The sequence below is a fragment of the Ornithorhynchus anatinus genome, chromosome 8 (genome assembly GCF_004115215.2).
Source record: "Ornithorhynchus anatinus isolate Pmale09 chromosome 8, mOrnAna1.pri.v4, whole genome shotgun sequence".
Lineage (NCBI taxonomy): Eukaryota > Metazoa > Chordata > Mammalia > Monotremata > Ornithorhynchidae > Ornithorhynchus > Ornithorhynchus anatinus.
In genome coordinates, this window is record NC_041735.1 from 66,077,470 (window position 1) to 66,082,464 (window position 4,995).

Below are 4,995 nucleotides of genomic sequence, written 5' to 3' on the forward strand. Positions count from 1 at the left end.
AGCTACATCCAACACGATAAGAAATTCATTTAGAGGGGCAGCAATGCTTTGGACAAACTCCACTTATCTCTCGTGACCGCGGACAAAACCTTTACCCTAATATTTTGCATGAAATTATTTAATCGACTGCACTGGTGTAGGAATGAGAGGGATTAGGGAGGTGTTGCTCTTTGAACCTCAAATAAAACATTTCACTCCCGTTGTCCTTTCCGGTTCTGCTGGCCTTGACTCGCCCTCAAGTTTAAAGGGTGCTGATAAGGTACAGTGGGTGGGAGCCACACCAGCCAGTTGCAAGCCCATGAGCACACTCTAGTCTGAGAGACAGAGAGAGTCTCTCTCTCCAGCTGGGTTTACAATGGGCTCCTTTTTGTATTCCCTGATCTGGGCACGGTGGCAAGAGAACAGGCCTGGGAGTCCGAGGAGGTGGGTTCTAATCCTGGCTCTGCCACTTGTCTACTATGTGACCTTGGGTAAGTTACTTCACTTCTCTGGGCCTCAGTTACCTCATCTGTCAAATGGGGATTAAGACTGTACCGGAGTTACCGGAGCAGGCAAGTGGCAGAGCTAGGATTAGAACCCAGGTCCACCTCCTTCTTCTTTCTTTATGGTATTTGCTAAGCACTTACTATGTGGCAGGCACTGTACTAGGTGCTGGGGAAGGTACAAAGTAAGAAGTGTGGCTTCATGGAAAGAGCCCGGGCTTGGGAGTCAGAGGTCGTGGGTCCTAATCCCGGTTTTGCCACTTGTCAGCTGTGTGACTTTGGGCAAGTCACTTCACTTCTCTGTGCCTCGGTTACCTCATTCAGTCATTCAATCAATCATATTTATTGAGCACTTACTACATGCAGAGCACTGTACTAAGCGCTTCTATGGGGAAGCAGTTTGGCTTAATGGAAAGAGCCCGGGCTTGGGAGTCAGAGTACGTGGGTTCTAACCCAGGCTCCGCCACTTGTCTGCTGTGTGACCTTGCTCAAGTCATTTAATTTCTCTGTGCTTCAGTTACCTCAGCTGCAAAATGGGGATTAAGACTGTGAGCCTCATGTGGGACAGCCTGATTATCCTGTATCTACCCCAGCATTTAGAACAGTTCTTGGCACTTAGTAAAATGCCATCGTTATTATTATTATCGGGTTGGACACAGTCCTTGTCCCACATGGGGCTCCCAGTCTTCATCCCCATTTTCCATATGAGGGAACTGAGGCCCAGAGAAATGAACTTCTTGCCCAAGGTCACCCAGTAGACAAATGGCAAAGGCAGGATTAGAACCCAGGTCCCACCTGCTCTTCTGTTCTTCCCACTACACCTTTGCCATTCCAGCCCTCTCTTCATCAGCTCTGGGCTAAATTAGCAAGCTTGATCAGGGGTCCAAGAGGTGGCTAACGATGGTCTGTTTTCTTTAGTCCCTTAATCCATTCACTAGTAAAAACTGAAAACCTTTTTAGGGTAGAGTATTCATTCAATCATATTTATTGAGTACTAACTGTGTGCAGAGCACTGTACTAAGCGCTTGGGAAAGTACAATGCAGCAATAGAGACAATCTCTGCCCACAGTGAGCTCACAATCTAGAGGGGGGGAAGACAGACATCAAAACAAGTAAATGGGCATCAATATAAATAAATAACATTATAAATATATACATGCATACATAACTGCTGGGGGGCGGAAGCAAATGGAGCATGTCAAGGTGACAGCGAATGGAGGGGAAACTGAGGAAAAGGGGGCTTAGTCAGGGAAGGCCTCTTGGAGGAGGTGAGCCTTCAGTAGGACTTTGAAGTGGGGGAGGAGTCATTGTTTGGTGGATGTGAGGAGGGAGGGCACTCCAGGCCAGAAGTAGGACGTGGGCCAAGGGTCGGCGGCAAGACGGGCGAGGACGGGGCCCAGTGAGAAGGTTAGTGGCACTGGAGGAGCGGAGTGTGCGGGCTGGGGTTGGAGAAGGAGAGAAGTGAGGTGAGGTAGGAGAGGGCAAGGGGATGGACGGTTTTGAAAGCAACGGTGAGGAGTTTCTGTTTGATGTGGAGGTGGATGAGCAACCACTACAGATTTTTGAGGACAACACTGCTCCTTAGGAAAGGGCTGGCAAGGACAGCCACACTTTTATGTCTGGTGTTTTGACTTTCAATCTGGCCTGGGAGTCAGGCACTAATATAAGGGGAAGTGCAGGGGTGGAGAGGGGGACTGGGGACATGAGGCTCTGGGAGAGGGGAATGAGAACACTCCTGATTAGGTGACAAGGAACTGGCACTTATTCATTCATTCATTCATTCATTCCTTCATTCAACTTATTTATTGAGCACTTACTGAGTACAAAGCACTATACTAAGCACTTGGGAGAGTACAGTATAACAACAGATACATTTCTGCCCACAATGAGCTCCCCTCTGAGGGGAAATAGAAGCGGTGGAGAGGGCGCAGGGCCGGGATTCAGAGGACCAGGGTTCTAATCCCAGCTCTGCCACTTGTCTACTGTTTGACCTGGGGCAAAGTCATTCCACTTATCTGGGCCTCAGTTTCCTTAGCTGGAAAATGGGGATTGGGACTGTGAGCCCACCCCCTTGGGAGAGGGACTGTGTCCAAACACCTCTGTTTGTATCCATCCCAGCGCTTAGTATACTGCCTGGCACATAGTTAGCCCTTAACAAATGCCTCAGTTATTATGTTTATTAGTAGTAGTAGTATTAATAGTATTTTTGTCATTATTATTATGAAGGGGAGGGGAGGGGAGGCCAGAGGGAGAATATAGGCAAGATGTATTCAGGCAGGAGAGGTGAGAATCTCAAGCTTTCTTCTGGACTTATACTTCTTTTTGACTCTTGCTCTTCTTCAAATCACCTCAGATACATTTTGGAGGGGAGATTACTATTTTTTAAATCCCCGTAGCCATTTTTCTCTTTTGTTCTTCATTCCTCTAGATTGTAACTTCATTGTGGGCAGGGAATATGTCTTCCAACTCCACTGTATCATGCTCTCCTAAGTGTGTAGTACAGTGCTCTGCACTGTTAGGCACTCAACAAATACCAATGATTGACTGATCAGTTCTGACCTTGAAAGATGTAGTGGAATGGAAAGTGCTGCTAATCCCCTCTTTAAATCATCCAGTGAAACCAAAACAGAACAAACCGTATACTTTAGAAGCCAGGACAAGATGCTCCAAATTAGCAAAAAATAAATCCTCTCATCAGGAGTTTTTTAATGGAACAAAATTGCTTCCTGTTCCCTCAGCTAGGTGTGGTTTGCTAAGTGCCTAATAACAATAATAATAATTATAAAAATGGTATTTGTTAAACGCTTACTATTTTCCAGGCACTGTACTAAGTTCAGGATTGGATACAAGAAAATCAGGTAGGACACAGACCCTGTCCCATGTGGGGCTCACAGTCTCAATCCCCATTTTACAGATGAGGTAACCGAGGCACAAAGAAGTGAAGTGACTTGCCTAGCCCTTGTAGGGTGGTTTACAAGATTTCTACAAGTACTATTATCAGATTAGACACTTCTCCTGTCCCACAGGGGCTCACACTCTAGGAGAGAGTGAGAGAGAAGGATCCCATTTGATGGAAGAGGAAACTGAGGCCCAGAGAGGATAGCGACTTGCTCAAGGTCTCGCACAGCAGCTCATCCTTTAATAATAATAATAATGTTGGTATTTCTTAAGTGCTTACTATGTGCAGAGCACTGTTCTAAGCGCTGGGGGAGACACAGGGGAATCAGGTTGTCCCACGTGGGGCTCACAGTCTTAATCCCCATTTTAAAGATGAGGGAACTGAGGCACAGAGAAGTGAAGTGACTTGCCCACAGTCACACAGCTGACAAATGGCAGAGCTGGGATTCAAACTCATGACCTCTGACTCCAAAGCCTATGCTCTTTTCCACTGAGCCACGCTGCTTCTCTAATCCTTTAGATGGTAAACTCCTCCTCTAGACTGTAGCCTGTTGTGGGCAGGGAATGCGTCTGTTATACTGCTACACTTTACTCTCCCAAGTGCTTCATACAGTGCTCTGCACACAGTAAGCACTCAATAAATACGACTGGCTGACTGAACTGACATTCTGATTGAACTGAACTGACACATTAGAGCTGACATTAGAACTCCAGGCTCCCGCCTTCCAGGTGATTTTTTTTTTGTTTGTTTTTTGTTTTGTTTTTTTTCCAATATACCCTGCCGTTTCCTGCTGCTTTCACGCCAACCACTGAAAATGGCTTCTAGCTTGGTCTGATTTGAGCTTTCAGACTAAAAAGAAGATACTCTTGCTCTTCAGAGATGTTACTGGTTTATCGAACGAGAACAAGGTTTTCCAGCCTCGCCCAAAAGTCCTATTAAAAATATCGACGTGTCCTAGAGAAACGTACCCTCTGGTAATGAGACCCAAATCCGCGTGTTCTTGTTCCAGACTGTTTGCAGAGGAAGAAAACGATGTTCTCCTACACATGAGGAACGGCAAAATTTTGATAAATTTGTACATCTCTGTGCTGTTGCCTTGGGCGTAAACTTGCTATTATAGCTCCATGCTTAGCTTCTAATTTCAGTCAACCCCATTAAAACCTCCCTTCCGGGGCATTCTGACACCCAAGGATAGATTAATTGGGGGAAAAAAAAATGTGCTTTCTCTTTTAGTGGAAAATAAAAGTTACCTCAGCATGTAAAAATCAAGCATTTGGAGATGGGGAAGCAAATGAAAATAAAAGAAACTGGCTCTCTGAATTTCTCGTAGTAGATGGTCTCAGGCTTTTGTGACTGTTTGTGAAATCTACCACTTATTAGAAATGCCTTGCTATTATGGAGAAATTGGAATAAATCCCTGTCCAACGCATGAAAGGACTGAATGAATTCAAACATTCCATGTTGGGGTCAGAGGTCAACTGGGAGACATACATCTGAATTTGATGTTTAGTATTAATTTACTAGCCCTCTTAGGGTTGTGTATTGGAGAGTTTCCAGCCCTCTACCAGTCAGGACTACGGGAGGGAGTGTCAAGCAAAGGCCCGTTCATGCCAT

At 45.6% G+C, this 4,995-nt stretch overlaps 1 long non-coding RNA gene across 1 annotated transcript; it reads left to right on the top strand.

The window, feature by feature from the left end:
* The first annotated feature begins 286 nt into the window (after positions 1-286).
* Positions 287-4,713, top strand: LOC103171378. Its single transcript, XR_003761574.2, has 2 exons — positions 287-470; positions 4,207-4,713. It is a non-coding gene; the product is annotated as an uncharacterized LOC103171378 (long non-coding RNA).
* Positions 4,714-4,995: the final 282 nt, after the last annotated feature.